This window comes from Camelus bactrianus, chromosome 24 (genome assembly GCF_048773025.1).
Source record: "Camelus bactrianus isolate YW-2024 breed Bactrian camel chromosome 24, ASM4877302v1, whole genome shotgun sequence".
Classification (NCBI taxonomy): domain Eukaryota; kingdom Metazoa; phylum Chordata; class Mammalia; order Artiodactyla; family Camelidae; genus Camelus; species Camelus bactrianus.
The window spans coordinates 11,819,811-11,842,040 of NC_133562.1; the positions used below are offsets into that span (position 1 = coordinate 11,819,811).

The 22,230-nt window shown below is 43.1% G+C and overlaps 1 protein-coding gene and 1 long non-coding RNA gene across 6 annotated transcripts in view; one reads left to right on the top strand and one right to left on the bottom strand.

Moving 5' to 3' along the window:
* CHST9 (carbohydrate sulfotransferase 9) overlaps nucleotides 1-22,230 on the bottom strand; it is a 191,861-nt gene that overhangs the window by 141,042 nt on the left and 28,589 nt on the right. The gene's annotated exons all lie outside the window — the stretch shown is intronic.
* On the top strand, nucleotides 3,655-8,966 carry LOC141574929 (uncharacterized). Its single transcript, XR_012502061.1, has 2 exons — nucleotides 3,655-3,820; nucleotides 8,436-8,966. It is a non-coding gene; the product is annotated as an uncharacterized LOC141574929 (long non-coding RNA).

Below are 22,230 nucleotides of genomic sequence, written 5' to 3' on the forward strand. Positions count from 1 at the left end.
TGGCGCCAGGGTGGTTTTCCACTCTATCTTTACCGATGTTCAGAATCCATCGCATTGATAGAAGCAAGAGGAGTTACTGCAATTTTAATTATAACATGGATGCGAATCAAGGAAAATTCTAAATGGCTAAAGTTCTGATCGGTAGACTTGAAATGCTCTTAGAATGCTTTAAGTTAGCCACTAAATAAATACACAGACTCCAATGTATTTGTATATATTTGACCATATAGTTTTTTTCTTTTCTGTATGCTCACTTAATTTCTGCCCAAATAGAATATATGTTTTGGTAAGAAGGAAAAATACCTTCCTTATCTGCATCTTCCACAGCACTCAGCACAGTGCCCAATAAATCCTCATTAAATGAGTCTTGAAGACAAAAACTCCATTCATCATAGATAATGTTGTGGATAGTGGAAAGGGAGCCTTGGTTTGGAGATTTTTATTGCAACAAAGAAATAAACTTCTTTGGGGAAAGTGGGGAGTAATCAAGTGACTACATCTCTACCAGTTCTGTATATTTTTCAGTCCACGTGCCTGAAATGTAATACGGAAGAAAAATGGGTAACTTGCTAAAAAACAAATAAGCAAATAATGTATCTTGTTCGTGTAAAGACAGAACACAATACAACATGGTAGAAAGAATTCACTATTTGGTCCGTTATTGTTTCTACAAGAGAGAAACAGGGCCCTCAAGTGTGGGGTGCAGACCAGGGGCACCAGAGTCTGGTACTCCGGAGGTGCTAAGTGACTTTCTTGAAGCTGTCACGTAACAGGTGACAGAGTGCAGATTCAAGCCTCATCGAGCTGGCCCTAGAGCCAGAGCTCCCTGCACCGTCTCCACCCTCTGGTTACCTCTGTTGGACAGCTCAAACAGGAAGGCAGAGTGCGGCCTTCTTTGACCTCTTGGAACATACACATTGGGTGACACAAAGCTAAGTAACTGGCGACGGGTATGGCTTCGAACTGTCATTAAAATATGAAAGAGGATTTCCCTGGGTGAGAAAGGTCTCTGAGAAGAAAAGGCAGAAGATCCCTGGGGGAATACAGTGTATGACGATTGCAAGAACAGGAGAGTGGTCTCGAAAAGGAGGTAGCGGCTACACCTTGAATTGTACTAAAACTTGTCTATAGAGTTTGAGTACAATTCTCCAGGCAACGGACAGTTAATGGAGTTTCAGCTCGCGGTATGATGCAGACTTATTTTAGGAAGACAATGTTTGCAATCGTACCAAAATTAGACTAAGAAAGAACAGATCTGCTCAGAGTCCCTTGGCTATGGTTGCTGTTTCCGTTCACCGTATAGCACTGCTGTGTGGGTACCATCTTGTCCCCTGGTTTCATTTATAAACAGCCCAGAAGACTCATGCTGAGAATCTTCTCAGGTCTCCTTGTTTATGAGTCAGTTTTGTCAGTGAAACGCGCTCTAAAATTACACAAGAAGGGAGCTACAACAGGTACCGCATGTGTATGGTGGACACGCAGGTTTCAGTAATGAACTGGAGCTGGTATGGAAAGGCAGAAAATTTTCAGATTTACAGTGTGTTTCTTAACCACGTGTCTGTTAATGCTCCGGACTGTGGCTGGTCCTCAGCCCCGACTCCCCATCGTGCTGATGAGGAGGAAGAATGGCTCCCTTGGTATCTTTGAGGGAATTTCACAAAGACAGACATAGTTTTGCTGCTGTCATTTCAGTGTAAACTTTCCCTGAATTGATAAACATCTCCGGATCACTATTCTAATGGCATGTTTCTCCCTCCTAATAAGCTGCGTTTGGGGGACAGCAGTCTGGATGAAGGGTGATTGTGGGCAAAAAACACAGCATGCTGCACAGATTTCCAAAAACTTGCATTCCTGCCCTATGTTGTAGTACCTTCAAATCTCAAACCCATTTATTATTCAGGGCTTGTCTCTTGGTCCCCCGTCAATTTCCCCAGTTCCTCGGAAACTGAAGTCTTCCATCACGCTTAGCAGTTCTCTCTGAAATTTCCTGATGTCAACCAGCCACTCACCAAACACTGACCAATCACCTCTTCTGTTAACTTCCTCTACTTGTTTCCTGGAAAACCCACCAATGATTCTTTACTAGACCTGTATGAGTCTCTTGTAATTGTGTTCCACCTGTCCATTTGCATTTCTCCTCATAGCTATGGCTTTAGCTACTTTTCAAACACATGGATGAGTGGGCTGCTGAGACTCAGAACTGCCTGGTTTTGGTTTTTTATCATCAGTTAAGTCAAAGTTCTTTACAACTTTTGAATATAAAATGATGCAAACAGGTATATTTATAGACATAAGCAAATTAGCTTTTTTCTTGTTTGGGTAAGTAAATTATATGTGAATAACATTAAATGATGTTTCACTTAGACAGATAGTTTTGTCTGATAAATACAGACAATCCCTTTAAGAGACCAAGAGTTTGGATTAGACATTTATACATTTACAGATACTGGGATATAGATAAGGGAAAGGAAAAATGAAAAGAAAAAAATGCATCTAAATAGAAATATCAGTTTTTTCCATTCCAAAAAATTCTTTTTCAGGATAATGATATTTCTTTTCTTTTTTTTAAACCAAGAAATATCTGAATAATTTGGGAAAAGTTGAAAGGAGAGGAAGGAGTGATGGCAAGTGTAGAAAAAAATTACACTCTATTATCACCTCTTATCCTTCCAAACAAAAAAAAAATCACTGTTGATTATAAGTACAATGTACCATAAAGCTACTATCCTTGAGGGAGGGTATAGCTCAAGTGGTAGAACGCATGCTTTGCATGCACAAGGTCCTGGGTTCAATCCCCAGTACCTCCTCTAAACATAAATAAATAAATAAATCTAATTATCTCCTACTCCCCCCCAATTTTATTTTAAAAAGCTACTATACTTATTAATGCATTTCATATTGGGATATATAAATTTTTTTTTCCAATTCTGGTCTTTATCAAGTCCAAGGGGACAGGAACTTTATTTTTCCCAGAAGTTTTTAAATTAAAATATCTTTATTCTATGTCCTCACTACACAGGACAGTCATATCTTGCATTCATTGATAACAAAATATATGATAATTCTCAGGGTAATTAAGGGATAATTATAGGATGAGGAGGTCAGAAGCCTTGAAAATGACAGTAGTGTTTCTAGCAAATCCCACTACCCAGAAAGATTTACGCAGCAAATAAACAGAACACGTTAAAGCAAATAATACTGCAGCATCAAGAATTTGCGCCCACAACAGGGATGGCCTCTGGACACCTGGGAGCTGGATCTCATTAAGTCAGTCCTTAATCAAGGCACAACAACCTTTTTTTCTCCTACAAACCCACGGGACACAGCCTACCGGTTCCTGGGATTTGATGTCTGTATTTACTCTAGCAAGTGACATTTGTTCCTGGTGTGAAGGAGCTGGGTTATTTTCAGTTTTGCTAAGAAATTGCTCATTTTTGCCTTGGATTTAGACAGCAAAATACTGAGTGATTTATCTCCTGTCTTGAGCCCAGATAAGAACGGGCATGTGGCCACAGTTGAAGGCCAGGCAAAGCCTCTGACCAATCCAACTGAGATCTGTGTTTCATCTAACTGTTTGGGCCCAAGCTAGCCCTGACAGCTTGTTTATTCCAAGGGAGCATGCAGCCATGGGGTGGGGGCTGGTTTCTCCAGAGCCAGACTCTAATTGGTGCTGACGCCAGCTGCCTGATTTCCATCACCTTCCATCTGAATCAGTTCATCATCACCACTTCATTTGTCTGCCAGCGGCTCCCAGTGAATTTCAAAATTGATTTTGACAACTTTTGTTTTTAACCTCAAGGCGCTGCCTGGGTTCACCTAGGTGAGTTTGACAATTTGATGTTTCTCTTCATAATCAGGGAAGGTTCAGGGCCAGAGCCAGCCTCTGAGCCCTGGGCACTTTTGAGAGAACTTGGGTCTCCTTGCCTTACTCATTAGCAGGACCGGGAGCTCCTGGCTGAGGAGAGAAATGGGGAAGTCTAATTTTCTTTATTTAGGTGGATGCAGAGTTGAGTAATTTATTACCAGGGTGGTCTGAGAGGCAGATGGAGAAAGACAGAGCTTTTGCCTTGGGGTTTAAACACATTAAAATAAATCCTATTGCAACAGTGTAAATGTTTATTGTAGAGTTCCTCGCCAGAATTTTACAGCCTAGTTTTTGGTTTGGACTGTTTCGTTTCTGCCACCTTGATACAAGTTCTGTTTTGCTAATTTGCTTCTGGCCTTTGCCTCCTTGCTTTCTCCGACTTCTAGGTTCTACTGTTTCCTCTTGCTTTGCACCATGTGTCCAACATATCCTCCTGTTTGCAAGTAATAGGTATTATTTTCCTGCCTGAAATCTTTCTGTTCACTTTATAGGTGTCAGGTTCTCTGACATTTCTATACTAATTGGGATCTTTTGGGCTATAATGAAAAGAAATTTCCAACTCCAACTGGCTAAAAAATAAAGATATTTATTTTCTCCCATCACTGGAAGCTCAGACCCCAGGCTAGGGACCATCTGGGCCACATGTCATCATGGACTCAAATTTCTTCCAGTTTCCTGCACGGACCACCTCAGCCTTAGAGTCCTGATGAGGCATGTTCCCTCATGGTCACAGATGGTCATGGGGTGGCCTCTGCTGTTTCTAGGTTGCATACCTAGAAACAGAATGTCTCTGGGGAAAAGGATGGGGGATGGGGTGAGGGGCGGGGCATCGTTCATTCCCCAGTTAGATATGTCAGGTCTTCCGGCAGACATCCCTTTGTGTTTCGGGGGCTAAATTTGGATTATACGCCCATTCCATTAACTAGGGCAATGGTGACCTTAGACCAGTGGTTCTCAAAGTGCAGTCACAGGCCAGCAGCATCAGCATCACCTGGGGATGTGTGAGGAACGCCGGTTCGCAAGCCCCAACTGAGATACGCAGACTCGGAAACGCAGAGGCTGGGATCCGGCAATCTGCACTTTAACAAACGCTTCAGTGATTCTGATTCAAGTTCAAGATCGATGTCTACTAATCACCTGGGGCAGAGTGGATTTAGGAGTCTACTGCTATGACCTCTCCAATATCTCTCGTGGAAGAGGCCTGAGTTCCCGAAGTCATTCTTCTTTAAATACCGGTGTGTAGTCAGGATATAAACTCTGCATTTCTACTGTTAAACTTATCCCTAATTATACATTCTATTCTTTCTAACGCTACTATAAATGGGATTCTTAATTCCACTTCCAATTGTTCACTGCATGTACAGCAATACAAATTACTTCTGTGCATTGATTGTCTCCTACAACCTTGCCAAACTCACTTATTAATTTTTTGGTAGATTTCCATATTTAAGATTATGTCATCTGTCGATAGAGATATTTTTCTTCCTTTTTCATCTGGATACCAGACTTCACTTTCCACCAAACATTTCAGATCCAATTCTGAAGACTCTTTTATTAAATGACCAAAGGATGAGCAACATAACCAAGTAACATATGAAAAGCGTACGCTATTTTTAAATCACTTGGATATTTAGGATAGGAAACATTTTATCTACCCTACATCAGGCCTTGGGCTAAGTGCTTCCTATAGTATTTAATATGTTTACACCAGCTTTGAAAGTAAGTATGAATGACCCATTTTATGGATGAGAAGACAGAGGCTCGGAGGGCTCAACATCGGGGAGTTGGAAATCTGCAGGCAAAGTGGGGATCTGAACCTGGGCTGTCTGACTTCAAAGTTAGACTTAAAAACTCTTTACAAGTAAGAAACTCAACTACTTTACAAAGAGATTTAATTAACAGGAAACAAAATAATAGCAGCACCCTGGAGATGTGCGGTTGGCTCTGGAGCAAGCAGCCCGCCTGCCCCCCCAGGGCCTCTGTGGCTGTGCGCACCTGCAGTTCCCACCGGACTCCTTGCTGGCCGCTGTCTCAGGCCATTTCTGCCACTGGACTGCTTTCATTCACATAGCAGCAGCCCTTGGTCTTGTGAGAATGGCCACTATTCCTTCTGGCCTCTCCTTCCCCCACCACCCGTGCCACCCAAAGCAACATCTCCTGGCTCAACCATTATATGGTATTCAAGTGTAAAGAAGATGTTAGTGATTTCTGTTCGACAATCAATGAAGTTGATTCAGAGTTATGATTTGTATGCATTTAAGTGAAGATGCATTTATTTTGATCGAGCAGTTTCCTTTTATTTTTTTTTTAATTTTGGAACCCAAAACTATGCCTGTCAGCAAACATTTTCACGAGTTCTTGGACAGATCACAGACTCTGGGTATGGGGCTGATGAGAGCTGCCTTTGGTTAAAACCATTTTCTCGCCCCTTGGACCCAGTATTTCTAAATGATTGACCCACCCAACCAATACCTATCTTTCCATTTTAATTAATAACGTGCACCCATAACCTCACGGAACTGATGGGAGCAAATACAAAGGACTTGTTTTCTGCTAAGTCATTCAGCCACATTATAGAGAAAGATACAGCATCCACTGGACTTTCAGAAGTTTTGAACATCATTTAAGAGCTCCTAGTGGTCTGAGCATTTGGGATATGGGGACCTCACTGTGGGGACTGCGGGGTGGCTGTTACTAAAAGTCTTTTTTCAGTTGTAACATTTTGTGGAAAAAGACACAACGAAACACTCCCAAGAACATTACAGCCTCTTCACTGAACTTTGCTCTTGTTTCTCTAGCTAATGGCCCGGTTACTTGCCCTTTCCAGTGGGTCCCGAGCTATTTTCACAGCTTAAGGCTCCGTTTACTTTAAGCCTATACCTGGACTGCACGTGATTATCCCCCTATCAGTTTTTTGCCGCTTTCTCTCTAAGCCTTTTCTATGGCTTCTTCACTTCCTTCTCTTTTGAGAAATTCCATCTGGGGGATGTCTCCTTAAGGACTTATTCCAGGCACCAACCGTTTTTTTTAAAGGAGACTCCCTTCAGACTCATTCAACAGAGAATTACCAAATATTCAGTATGTATGAACAGGCACAGTACAGCATGCTGAGAATACAGCAGTAAATCCAATGCGGTCACTCATTTATAGTTTAATGGGCGAGATCAGTATTAGACTACCCAACAGTCACACAGGTAAATTAACAATTACCAATTATGGTAACTGCGATGAAGGAAAGGTACAAGGTACTGATAGAGAGCATATCCAAGGAACCTGACAGAGATGGGTCAATCAGGGAAGACCTTAAGGAGGTGGTGATATTAAACCTGAGATCTTAAGTGTAAGTAGTAGTTACGTGCACAGACGGGCAGGACTATTCCAAACAGAAGAAACAGCCTTTAGAATCATCCTGAGGTTTAAGTTTTACATTTCACACTAGTAAGGACATTTGTTAGCCAAAGATAAAGCACATTCTTCCACTCTGGCTGAAACAGACAAAGAGGAAACAGATGCCTCTATTAAGAGCGCATTTGGGAAATGAGTAAAGAAAGCCGTGATTGGAGGAGAGATCAGAGCGTGCTCCCACTCAGCCTCCTCCAGGATGCTCTTCTCCTGATATAACAGGGCCAGAGGTTCATGACCAGGTTGCAACAGATGATTGCAAATGCATTATGCTTCCGTTTGCTCTTTTCTACAGCTAATCTCAGAGCGAAACTCCTCCAGCCCTCCGCCATTCTGTGTCCCTCTTGCTCTCAGGGTCAGTGGCTCCTGAGCCTGGTTACTCAGCAGAATCCCTTTGGCTGCTAAAATCTGTAAGGCTTCCCAGCCAATTCCAGAACTACTGAATTGGGGTGTCCCAGGGTGAGACTCCGGTAATCCACATAAAAAAAAAAAGCTTCTCAGGTGCTTATGATTTGAAAAAGGATTGAGAAACCCTATTATACTTCCAGCTTGTGCCCCTGGGCAAGTTACTTACCCTCTCTGTGACTCCACGGCAAACCGAGAATCACAATGGTTCTATTTATGGGGTTGAGGTGAGTATAAAAAAAAGGTAGAGAATCCTGACTTCATGGAGCATATCTGGGTAGGAAACACAGTCATCGAAGGAAATGCCAGTCCCAGGGACTTCTACCTCAGGACCGCCCCACAGATAGGAATTCCACTGAGTCGCCTCTGGTGGTGATTTCTGAGGTTACTTTAAGAGCTGGGCAGCTGCCACAGAGCTGAATGGGGCAACATGAATATCAGCTGGTTTAAAAACCTGCCTTCCTGCCTTCTTTAACAGTATTGCCTCTATGTTCCCCACCTCCTTGACTGGCCCAAAGCTGTCAACTGTCAGGCCGTACTTTCTGTGAGACAGTGAGGGAAGGTCTGCAACCCAGGCTGGCCAGTTGGAATAGTTATCTCCATGGGAACAGTCACTGTAGCAGAGGATGCCAGCAGGATGGAGCAGAGTCCGTTTCCGGTAACTGACATGGCACCAGGGAAGACAGAGGTCTCTTCTTTGTAATTGCTATCAATAAAGATGATGCAAGTCTGGAATTTCCCCTATCTTTGCCATCAAATGCAGGTACCCGCTGTGGACGCAGCTGTCCAGAGGAAAGCAAGTCCAACAGAGGAAGCCAGAGATGGGGGGGTCCTAGTAACGACACTGCTGGACACTGGATCGAGCTACTTCTGAAACCACCGTGGACTCCCCAGGCCTGGGCAGAGACTACGGGAGTCTCCTGCGGAATGTATCTACCTATTTATCTGTTGGTTTAACTTACATGGAGATGGATTTCTGTCCCTTGAAACTCAGAGTCCCTAATTTGAAAAGACACATGCACCCCAATGTTCATAGAAGCACTATTTACAATAGCCAAGACATGGAAGCAACTTAAATGTCCATCAACAGATGACTGGTAAAGAAAATGTGAGATACACATATATATGAATATTACTCAGCCATTAAAAAGAATGAAATAATGCCATTTGCAGCAACATGAATGGACCTAGAGATGACCAAAGTAAGGGAAGTAAGCCAGAAAGAGAAAGAAAAATACCATATATAGTCACTTATATGTTGAATCTAAAAAAAAAAAAAAAGGACATAAATGAACTGACTTACAAAACAGAGACAGACTCACAGACATAGAAACCAAACTTATGGCTACCAGGGTTGTGGGAAGGGATAAATTGGGAGTTCAGGATTTGAAGATACTAACTACTATATGTAAAATACATAAACAACAAGGTCCTATGGTATAACACAGGGAATATTCAGTACCTTGCAATGACCTGTAATGACAAATACTATATATATATAGTATTTATATAACTGAATCACTATGCTGTACACCAGGAATTAACACAACATTGTGAATTGACTATACTTAAAAAAAAACCCCAGAGTTCTGCACAATACCTTTGGGTGTTTTTCTGTCCTATCTGTAGTCAGTATGGCTTAAGCCAGGGTGCCATGAAGTTGTGTTTGAGGAGAAAGGCTGAGGCTACAACCTGGAGGAGTGAGAGCAGAAGTACTGATGGGAGGGGAGGGCAGCACCGTCACTGCTCTCGCTCAGGTTTTGCTATTACTGAGGAGCAAACATTTCAGCATCCTTCAAATACGTGACTCAGAAAAACTTAAAAGTTTAAAAATGTATTTACCATCCTGCTCTGTTTAGGAATTTTGCTATTCCCAAGATACGGTCCCAGACATGAGTGGGCTTGTCCCTTCCCTTAAATGAAACCACCTTAGTAAAAATGCTGTTTTTCCTACAAATTTAGTAAGAGCCCATGTCTTACACTAAAGCTTGGCAAGACTGTGTTCCAGCGCGAGCAGATCTCTGTTCAGAGCTACATCGAATACAAACTGGAATGGACTTACAAACAGCATTAAAAGTTAATGAAAAATCATCCTTGTATATGCCGAACAACAAACAAAAAAGTCAAAGAAAAAAAACTAATTATGTGCTGCTAGTTATAGTTAAGACTTAAGTAATTATTCTGAATTTGAAATTTAGATCATTCCCTCCCTCCTTGATGTAATTATCCACTAGCCTTCCTAATGCACATTCTTCACGTCAAGCGAGCCGGAACTCCAAACCGAGGAGGTGGGGCTGCAAGAGGGAACGGGGAAAAGGCAAATGCGAGGCACATGGAAAACAAAGACTGTAGAAAGACATTATCGTTTACTGCACAATCCATCACGAAAATGTGCAGGCGCGCCGAGCTGTCTTTATTTGGCCACAATACAAAGGAAATAGATACGAACCCAATACATCTCCAGTGTGACTACTCAAAGGAAAAAAAAAAAAAAACAAGCCGGAAGAAGCGAGTTGTAAGTGAATGAAAATATCAGCATTTCAGGGCAGAAGGGAAACCTGAACAATCTCTACCATAGCTTCCTTGTGTTTTAGGTCAAGAGACACATTTAGGTGGACAGAGGGCCTCAGCCAAGGACACACGACTGCTAGTTGGAGCTCCCTTGGTGCTAATCAGTGACTATCTCCCTCTCTAAAACATACACCTACTAGGAAAAAACACAGAGATCAGGCAGTGTTCTTTCAATAGACGGATTTCTCAGAATCTCCAACACAGTGATTCTGCCAGTTTGCCGAGGATCTACTCTAATTAAGCAACCACAGGATGGGCTTGGGGGTGACCCACGCACTGTGAGACGGACCTGAGCTAACAACTCCAATGATTACCACCCCTGTAAGTCTCTAGCCTGACACTGATGTTCTGGGTCTCCTGAAATTAGTGTGAGTTCAGGGCCAGGGTCCAGTAATTCCCCAAAAGACTGATTATTTCTTTTTCTCCAATGAATAGTCCTCCTAGTGAGAGGCCACAGTATTCAATAACACCTTAGTGAGTCTTTTGGAATTACGTGAGTTTTTTAAATTAGAAATTTAAATTGTAGAATAAGATAGTCCTTCGTGCCATGAAGACAGAGTATCATGTCCTGGGTTTAGTGAAATTCCAGAGCAACAGAACAAGAAGGGGCAAGGAGTCTGGGGAGGGCAGAGAGGTAATGGGGAGAAATGTCAAAAAACAAGAGAAGACTCACTCGTTCCCCCAGGACACCCTATTAGTTCTCCAAATTGCCACAGAGCAGCTTGCTGCAAAGCAGACATAAGTATCATGGCAATAGAAGAGGCCATTTTTATGCACTGACACCAAGCATGTGGTCTGTTAGGATCTAACACGACAGCCAGAGTCTGGCAACATGGGTACTCTCTGCAAACCACCGCCACCAGCAGCACAGACGACCGTGGGTCTGTGCGTTCCAGACGGGGCCAGGCAGCTGAACTGGTACCCTGTCACGTCTTCACAATGCTCCTCTCTGGCTCAGGAGTCCTCTCTCCTCGCCTGCTGCAGTCTTTGGCCTTCAGTGACTCTCATGAATATTCGGAGAATACAAACACAGATCGATGGATGCCCTTATGAAGTTCTAGAAGCCTTACAAGGGAGCTTTCTGGAAGGCATGGCAACACAATTGTTTGAAGTTGATATAATGATTCACGTAGTAGTGCTATTCACTGTACACGCAAAAAAAAAAAAGAAAAAAAAAAAAGTAACAACCCAAAGGGTCCCCAAAGTCAAAACGGAACCAATGAATATTTAAGAATTCCAGATGCTAAAAATATACCTGAGATCTCATTTTCTTCTTCATCAGAAATTGCTTCAGGGAAGAAGACTCTTTGCCTTCTGGAATCCAACATCAGCCAAGTTAACTTGGCATCCTGGCAGAAATCAAGGATACCCTGACTCTTGCCAGTTGTAAACAGACAGCATGAAATTTAATGTAGGAGATACAGAGGAAAAAAGCTGCCTACCTGTTGCTGTGAATTAGACAAGACTTACGCTATTGAAATTTCACTGGGTATTGCCTTGGTAGAATCTGAATTTGTTCAGTTTTGTTTTTTCAAATGAACACCTGCCATTACGAGCTCAATCTAGCTGATGTAAGAATATTTCAGAAGAATGAGAAACCTATTAAATTCTTCCGTGACTACCAGTTTTCCATTTAAAGCGCATCACCATTTCCCCCTCTATTCCAGATCGCTCATCACTCTTTACTGCTCTTTCAAAAACAGAGCATCTCGCTCTCTGGATATGAGATTTCAGGTTGCAGTTATGTCTTTTTCCCTAGCTGTGGGTTATCGGACATACCTCTGATCCAAAGCAAACTGGGAGTCTCTACCTATTTTCTGCCAGTGGTTCAGTGAATGGACTTCTGATTTCTGTTGGTTATCGAATTGCTTCTGGGAATGGACGTAAAATGCAGGCACTGACCCTTAGTGTCAATCGTAAAATTCTGAGCCCAAAATTCAGAGGCAATTCCATTGTTTACAGTGTATTTCTGGCAGCGTGACCATAAGCAGCCTGACTGCTTTATGGATTTATCTGTCTCCTGAGCAGACTTAAAAGAAGGCTTAGTAAAACCTACATCAGTTTATTGAGTGCATGAGAGCTGGCTGTCACCCTTGTCTTCTCCCCCTATGGGGTATTTTTTGGCTTTATGCATCTGAAGAGAGTTTTAAAACTGAGTTTTGAAAGTTTGAAAGTAAAGAATTTCCTAGTGTTACTAATATGTCTTTCTTAGCTAATTATTTTATGATGAGTCATGTAGAAACCTTGGGGACTAACGATAAAAATCATTTGTATTTTAAAGTCACATTTCATATTACAAGAAATGCAAAATTGTGTGAGCCTGGTTTATATGAGCTAATAATTCATAATAAATTGGTTATAAAAGTAATTTGAAAGCTGTTCCTAGGACCATGAAATATATAAGTATTTATGTCTATTGCTTTTCATTTGCAAACAACTATTAATTGTGATTTTACCCGTACAGTGCATGATAAGCATTCTGGAATTCTACATTTATCATCGTGATGTTTTTATTAAGAGCATGTTAGGGTATTTCCATGAGTACTCTGCTCAGTGCACGGCCACACCATGGAAAGCTGGACGTTCTGCCTGTTACTGTTTCTGCTCCGAACGGAACCAAACCATTTTGATGTCAATTTCTGGCCTCAATTTTTAAAAAAACGAATGTGGAAAATTCTCTCTCCATCAAGCATCTTTACTAACTCCGTAGCCAGCTGCCACCCACGCAACAGTTAAATGTCATCGGAAAAGAAGAAAATGGCGCCTGTGCAGGGTGAACCTTGTTCCTTCTCTGAGATGGGTCCAGACAAATGGGGACCTTCCTGAGACGGTGGCTGTCAATGTCACTGTGGTCAACACTGTTCTTCATGGGCTTTTAAAAATCACTAACACTGGGGACAATGCTTCTGCACTGAGGGCCACACATAGGGGCTGCCCAAGTGAGTTTAAAATCTTCTGGAAAACAAAGAAGTCTCACAAGGGGAAAATTGAGAAAATAAGAGAAGTGAGAGTTCTGAGCAAAAGGACAGAAACTTACAAAGCACATTTCTTTATCCTAGAGAAAAGCCAGAAAATTATATGACACTGCAAGTTAACTACATTGTCACTACAATACTGCATGATAAAGAAGTTCTGCAGAAGTCTGTTACCACGATAGGAGCACTCCTCTTTCCATGAAATCAGACGGTGGCTTCTCACAGACTCTGAGAAAACATCACTTTCATGGCTGTGCAAGTTGGGGGGCAGCCACGCACGCACCTAAGAGAGAAGGCATATACCTGTTTCTTTTCCAAGATTTCTAACTCAGAATTTTCAAACTGAGCTGGCCAACTCCCACCTGTCATGGCCAAGGGAAGCGCGGGCCAGGCACAGGGGACGCCACGGTGAAGTGGCCTGCTGGTGCCACCCTCACAGATCTCGTGGCCTGATGGGCTGAGGGTGACGGGCAGGATCTCAGCCAACCCTCCTAATCTACCGTCACGAGTGTTTCGTGGGGAGGCACAGCGAGCACACAAGAGGGGCAGCTTAGACGTCGGAGACACAGGAACTGCAGGGGCCTCGGGTTGAGTGGCCCCGGGACCAGGGAAGCAGGTGAAATTTAGCACAGTTGGAGGGGAAGTGCCACGTGACCCCGGTGGCCAGAAATGAGTCTGGAGAGTTAAGTAGAGGTTGTATCGTGAAGGGCCTCCACAGGCAAATTTTGGAGTTTAAGTTCATCCCAAGAGCCATTGGGGGCAAAGAAGAGCTTCACGAGGGAAGAGGAAAATGAAGGCATCGCCAATAGCAACGAGGCCTCTAGGTCGGGGCGACGGCCTCGGCCATGAAACGGGACGGACTGGAGAAATACGATGAGGTGGGCTTTGTGCTTCCTGAGTTTAAGGGATCTGTGGGGTGTTCACACAGAGAGGCTGGAAGCAGATGGCACATGGGACCAGGGTTCGAGGGATGGGGTGACACCCGGCGAGCATGCAGGTTAGAGGAAAAGAGGCCTGAGGGCAGAAGTCTGAAGAACACCAACACCTAAGGGATGGGAAAAAGGAAACAAAGTCGTCTGAACAAGGAACTGAGACTACAGCCAGAGAAGGGAGGGAAAGTGGACGAGTCTGTCCTCACGGACATCGAGGGAAGGTGGCATTTTAAGAGCCATCTAAAACTGCAGAGAGAGAAGAGGAACAAGAGTGGAACACGCAGAGGACTGGGAAGGACTTGCTGGACTTGAGGGCAGGCAGGATACTGGGGGAACGGGGCCCGCGGTGGATGGGGAGGGACCGCAGGAGGTAAGGGCAGGGTGAGCGAGCATAATAGAGCAGAGAGAGTGATTACACAAAGTTCTTTTATGAAGTTAAAGGAGCAGGGGAAGGGGTATACTGGGGGGAGAGGAAAACTGTGGTGGAAAGCATTGGGTATTTGGGGTGGGTTGAAGCATGTATAGATACAGATACAAGAAGTGACAGAAACGAAAAGACAGGAAGAGAGAAGAAAGAGAAGATGGGCAAGATCACCAAGGAGGCAGACCACTTCAGAGACAGAATATGAGTGGGAGGAGGAGGGGGAGGAAGATGAAGGAGGAGAAGGAAGATGGAGAAGCTGGGAGAAGGGCCAGCGACGGGGTGGACACAGATCAGCCTGTGTGTCGTTAGGAGGAGGCTCTGAGAGCTTCCTTTCCTGTGAAGTAGGAGGGGAGGTGGGCTGCAGGGAGACATGGGGGAGTGGACATGCCCAGAGCGCGGGGGAGAAGGTCACACACCTGCAAACTGCCTCTCTGGAAAACGAGAGAGAAAAAGCTCTCGGGAACCCGGGACTGCCAGGTCACATTCAGAGCCTGGCAATGTCTCCTGCTACCAATGTGTCTCCCATCATTTCCCATCACAGTCTACAGCTGCCAGATATAAAAAGCCAGCCAGGCTGATCTTGAGGGATGACACCATGAAACGGACTATTTTGTATAACAGTTAGTTTATGAGGATTCATGACCCGAACAAAACATCCCTGCAAGAATATTCCAAATGGATTGAACGACCCCCTAGAAGAGGACAGTTTTTTTCCCCAACACCTTGAGCCTAGGAAAGTAGGGGAGACTGGCCAGTGCCTACACCTATTCCAACTTTGGAATTTCTCATTATTAATAATTTTAATAGGATACTCATCAATTACATGATTTCTGGGTTATACATAATACACCTGGGTTATACCATAATAACTTTGGTTTAACCAAAGTTAGACAAAGTTGTTCAATCCTTCAGAAAAGGCCCTGTGGAACACGCAGAGCTGCAGAGCACGCAAACGCGCGGTGAAGGCTGTGGCCGTGCTAGAGGCTGGCTGAGGGGCTGCGAGTCCGGCAGAAATGGGCAGCTGCTCTGTCTCCGGAATCTCTCTCCCATTTCTCCCCATCGAGCCCTTCACTGGGGTCTCCTGGGTTCCAGGAGTGAGGGTCCTGACACTCTGCGGGCTGCCAGTTGGGGAGACAGGCATGAAAGCAAATGTTTGCAACCTGGACTGAGCCACGCCATGAGAGATGGGGATAAAGGCTGCAGAGGAGGAAGGGGAGCCTAGGGATGAATGCTGTCTGCTGGATTAGCACCAAAACATTGACTTTCAATCCCATATACGAAACCCAATGGAACTCTTGGCAATCTGTGACTCGGGAAACACAGCAGAGAGTACACTTAATGAAAACTAAGAGCCCCCTTTTCTTTAAAAACAATCCATGTTTTCTTTTCAGGTTTTATTCCTCTTTAATATGGGATGACCTAGATACCATCAAATTTCCCATCAAATCTTTTAGTTGCTTGATTTACTCTTGAAAGTGATGTGCCCAGAGACACTGGTTCTGTACTGTTGAACCTTCTTTTGTAGTCTGGGGTAGTTACAAGGCGAAGCTCTTCTTCGTGCAGATTTTTCCCCTGGAGAACAGAAGCTACATCCTTGCTCCTGGTGAGGCACCTGGCTGCTAGCCTTCTAGACCGGGTTTGGGAATGGTTATGTTCAAGCCACTTTAGGAAACAAACTGAAAATGCAAAGTGCCCTGAGTCCTCCTGTATCTCAAGGGGAAGGGAGGAGGAAGGGAAGCCAGCATGGAGGGAAGGCGAAGAGCACTGTAGGGAGAATAGGCAGTTATCAGGAACCCCATTTTGTTACTTCCTGTCTATTGCGAATTTGAGCCTTTTCGTTGCTTCTCTCCAAAAGGAGAAGGCTGGGACGAGATGATGCTTCCATATTTGAAGTTTATTTTTATTAGGAAAATCAGAGAGTTTGGACTAGGCGGTATTGCATACTGAACCCATAGTCCCCGCCAGGAGCTCATCTGCCCATCACCATGAATTACGTAACGAGTGGGGTCTCTACCCTCATACTCGAAGTCCACACTAATGACCGGTAGTTATTTTAATCGATTCGCAATGAGCTGCTAACTACTCCTGTGGCGTGCCAATGAAGCAAGAGGTGCTGTGAGCGCAGGTTCTGTGGCTTATAGTTGTATCTTTCATTAAACATTTTCAGTGCCCTAAGAAGTCTTAATTTTGATTTGGAAATCTGTGAGTCCAAATAAACATTTTTGTATCCATTTTACCAGGATTTTCACTGAACATTTGCAGTGGTCCAAGGAGTCCTCATTTTGATTTGCCTGAGCAGACAGGAAGATACCATATGAAATCATAGAATCTTGAAGTTGATGTTATTTTGGAAAACATGCAGTTTGACAGCTTTACAGGAACTCTCAAATATGTGAACAAAGATGCTATACAGGAGCGTTCTTAACAGGATTGTGAGCAAAAAAATCAGAAGCACCTTTAATGCATGTCAGTTGAAGAATGGACAAATGAATTAGCAGCATATTCACATGACGAAATATTACATGGGACTCAGGTGAATGAATTCAAGCTACAAATATCAATATAAATAAAACTCGAAGACCACATGTTAAATGAAAAAGCAAGTTGCAAAAGGCTATATATGGATAGACACCTTTTAGGTAAGGCTAAAAATATGAAAAAGGAATACACGTAAGTGCTAAAAATTTAGAGATGTGCACAGGAATGCGGTGATAAAGGTCAAATTCAGGACAGTGGTCACCTGAGGAGAGCAAGGAAGAAGGGATGGAGATTGGAGAAGAAAAGACACCAGAATCTGGAGAGATCAGTCAACTTGTTCAAGGACACAAAACAGGCTAGAAACTAGAGCCCAGCACTTTCCACTGCAGAACACCACCTCCAAACTGGAGAGCTTCTGAGCCTGTCTTTATTTTTATGTCCCTTTCAGACCCAAAATGAGAGCCACAGCGAATTTAACATTATAAGGGATCTTAAAAAGTCATCTGAGGCAACTCCTCCCTCAATTTTCGACTTTTCCTAACAACGTGTCTGCCTAACGGTGATCCAGCCTTTGTTCACAAAACACAGCAAAAGGGAAAAATAACCCTCTGCAGGTAACATCCCTAACCTCAAGGAACATATTTCAGGATACCCCTGGAGCAAATGCCCTGCAAACCAAACACTGCAACTTCTGCAAAATCCTGCGTTCATTAGCAGCCTTCTTTAGCTTAGCTTTTGAGATGGGTTGATGAATTCAGTAAAGGTTTACTGAGCAGCTACTACGTGCCAAGTGCCATGCTAGGTGTTAGAGCACAGCTATGAGCAAGGCAGCATCTTGTGGTCCACGAAGTAAAATAAATCAAAACCAGTGAGGGACAAGGAAAATCCAGCAATGGAAACAGCAAAGGAAAACATGTCCCAGGAAGAGAGAATAGCTAACAGAGAGGCCTCTCTGAGAGGGGAAAAGTCATGTAAAAGAAAGATGCGTTCAAAAGTGGCCAGAGAGGGTTAGTGGTCATTTGATTGAAAAAATGGTTGTCACCTTCATCAAAACCAGAGAAAATAACTCAAACAAGTGACTTATTTAAAAAAAGCAATTTTATTTTCCTGACTATATGATTGGCAGTAAGGATAAAGTCTTTCCATGCTATAAATGGCTTTGCTCCAAGTCAGGTATACACAAGCACCCTGGGAGAAAACAGAATTTCAATACAGCAACAACATGATCAGGATGAACAGCCTGATTTTGGCGGAAAAGGATACACCTTCTCATCAGAGAGACTCAGGAGAAAAGAATTAGGCCAAACCAGTCTAAAGGCAAAACTTCATATGCCACAGAATACACTTAGTTTGAAAAAAGCAAGGGATTACGCAAAGCGTAATCAGCCAGAGAAAGACAAATACTGCATGATTTCTATTCCACAAGGACTCTAAACAAACCCAAACCCCTCAAAACAGTCAAGCTCATATGTACAGAGAACAGACTGGTGGTGGCCAGAGGTGGAGGGAGAGGGTGGGAGAAATGGGTGAACTGTTTTTGGTTTTTTATTTTAAATATATTGATTTCTTTTTTAAAAATTTAAAAATGAAAAAAAAATTGGTCCTGAATAATAATGCTCAGAAGTTGTTAGATTTTTACAATGTAAATAAATCCAGGGAACAGTTTTTGTTTGGAATGGTTGAGACTAAACTTGATTCTGGAAAATCTCAACAACAACAAAAAAGAAATAACATTAGGTATTCAGTGGGGTGTTCGATTTTTCACTATTTTGTATATTTAAAAATATGTGTAAATAATTTTTTACTACTTGATAGGGGATTTTATTAGATATACGTATTTCTAACACAGGTTTCATACAGTAATAGAAGATACCATATTTTAAAATAAATATATAGTAAGTGTTACAGTTCAGAGAGTCACCAGGATCGTCATTTTTAAAACGGTTTAAAAGATCCGGGGTTTCATTCACCACAATCAGGCCGTGGAGGAAGGACAAGCCTCATGCAGTGCTGGCCGGGGATGCAATGAGGACGATGAAGATGCAGAAGTTAAGGAGGTGGGTTCTGGCTTAACATATGGCGCTTTCTAAGGAGGTGGCTATAGAGTTGAGTGGATGCCCTGGGAAGTAGTGGATCCTGTGTCCCAGAAATATTCAAACACAATCTATGCAGTCATTCGGCCGGATGTTGGGAAATCTGCTGAAGCATTATTTACCACCCGCACGACAATCCTATTGAGCACCTACCCAATAAATGCCCCAAGCTGCGGAGCGAGCACACCCAGGAAGTGAGATGGACAAGGTCTCTGTCCTCGTGGAGAGCGCAGAACAGTCAATGGATGCACACAATTAATAATTAAGTCAACAGATAATTAAACAAAGTAATTGCTAATTATGATCATTTCTCCAATGAAAATAAATAAGGTGTTGGGGTAGGCTGACAGGTGGGTTGTGGGGTGATCAAAGTAGGTGACATCTGAGCTAAGCCCTAGCAGGTGAGAGCTGGGAGAAGAGCACTCGGCTTCTGAACCTGCGAGAGCGCTGAGCTAGCCAAGGACTTGGGGTGGCAGAGGAAGCGAGGGGAAGCGGGATGACACCCTGAGGGAACAGACGTGGGGCTCCTGAGGCGGGAACTGGCTACACCCACAGCTCTGTGGGCCCCAGGGACAAGTTTCTGGTAAAGGGAATGAGATAGCCCTGAAAAGTTTTGAACAGGGGAGTGGATGTCATCAGATTTATATTTTTTAAAAACAGGTGGTGTACAAGATGATCTTAAAATTCTTTCGAAAGCTGAGATTCTGAATCTGTTATGCTAGGGTCTTAACCCTGTCTTATTGCACGTACAAAACAACTGCGTCCCACACCTTTTGGTCCTTGGTCTGTTTAGCAGCCAGAGACTACCCTGAGAAAGAGCAACAAGTCGCAAATTTCAACAGTAGCTGCGGGAAAAAAGTGACCCATGCTTGTGAGTTATCCTGAATTGGCCCGCCTCGTTCCTGCGTCTTTCCCAGACATGTGTCTGTTCCGCTCTGATCTGGTCCCCTGCATCTGTTGACCCGGCCCCCACCGCCATGCCCCTCCCTCTGATACTTTTATCCGGTCAGCAATCCCGTCACAGGCAACTGATCGGGCTCCTTCTCCTGGTCCCAACTCATTACTTTGCCTCAGAATGGAGGGCCTGTCTCCTTCCCGTCACAATGGACTGTCCTTTCGTACCAAGGCCTTGGCCTGAACCCAAGACTTCCTCCCTTACAATCCATGAGCATATAGTCTCCTTGAGAACAGGGGTTATATCTGGTTCTCTATTAGATCTCTGCATTCACCACACTGTTTGGCACTGACGATCACTAAGTCTTCAAAAAATACTGTTGAATGAACAAATTCCTGACCTTGGGCAGCCTGTCCAGACACGAGATCCTCCTGCACAGTGACCCTCCTCTCTGCCCCTCAATCTGCCATGCTCCTTCCAACACTTCCAACAACAGCTCTGTGCCAGTTAGATTTCCCAGCAATTTTCACCAGGGCCAGAAGGGAGATTTTTTTTTTCCTCTCTTAATCGGTCAAGGCACAAATTTGAGTTCCTGAACTGTGGCTGAGTTGTAACTGGGGTAACTCAGGATAAGCGAGTCTGAGGATGCTCTGCATCATTTCCAGAATAATCATAAAGGAGTTCACATTCATGGTGCAATACTGCTTGTGAGACACTGTGCTAAGTGCTTTGCAGGCACTGTCTCCTGTAATGCTATATGGAAACCATCATTATCCCCATTTTACAGATGAGGAAACTGAGGCTTAGAGAGGCTAAGTGATTTGCCCAGGGTCATATGGTTGAAAAGGAAATTTGAGATTTTCAAGATTCCTTTGAATGTAAAACTTGTACTTTTAACAAACTAGAAAGAAGAGCTGTATAAAATAAAATTCACAGTAATACACATCCACATACTGAAAATCAGCACAAAGAAATTTATAATTTAACTGATGATAGTATTGAAGGACGGATGTTCATCTGGAACTCTCTGTTGTATAATTGGATAGATTTTCATTCCTCTGTCACATATTTTTCCTCTTCACCTCCAAAAAAATCTTGCCTATTCATAATGTTTTACTAGCATATCACAGCCTATTTAAGTTTTTTTTTTTTTGGTAATTCTGGAGCATTTTATTTTAATAAAAAGCAGCCCAGGAAAACTAAGAAGGCACAGAAAACAGTCCCTCCCTTAGTAGGTTTTTAAAAGCCTCAAAAGAAAAAAAAAGGCATGAAAAGAACCCCAGAGTTCTCCTATACCAGTGAAATGTACGTGAGATCAAACCATTCAAGTTTTAAAACCTTCTGTATTTTCAAGGGATCTCTGGAACCAAAACTTCTTCCAACGTTCTGTGAGTGATAGTTCTTAAGTGTCCAAAACTCATATTTTTCCCCCCAATTTTTAACTTAACATCAAAACACACATTCGGATATTTTCTGGTTTAAAAAGAGGCTGCCTTTAAAAATGCCCTAAGCTCCTGACATTATCTGAAACACACCTGAAATACACAGGTTCCTGTCTGCCTGGAAAACTGCAGAACTACCACTGGGGCACAAGCCAAGTACAAGGCAAAGTTCCAGATGGAAGCCTTATGAAGAAGAATGAAACTTTCCTTCAGTAAAGCAGTCATCTAAAGGAATCCTGGTTCTAACGTTTATTCTCACGGTCATGAGGAGATAGTGGAAAATACTATATACTCCATTTAGGACATATTGAGAATCAGAGAAAGTACTTCTAGCAAATCACAAATAAAAATTAAGGGGAGAGATTGTAAATGTTTCACCAGCCCAACGTAAGTGGGGAAAATAATTACCCAACTTGGAAAACGTATGAACTGGATTAAGAATCCAACGTGCAGAAGAGATTATACATCCATAAACTTGTGAATCCAGCTGAGGTTTACCACGTCAGCGATTTAAAAACCTCTGTACTGACGCTACGGCATTTATTATATGTTTATCATATCCACTTCTTGGTTAGGAGGCTCTTTTAGGGCTCACGAGGCATAGGAAAACCTAAGCGTGGGTCACACTTTGAAAACTCTAAGCTTTGTATCTTTGGGCCAGTCACTTAAAGTTTCCGTTTGAAGTCTCAGTTGCTTCATCTGTGCTCTAGGGGCAATATTCACCGTTTCTCCATCACAGAAGCAATGT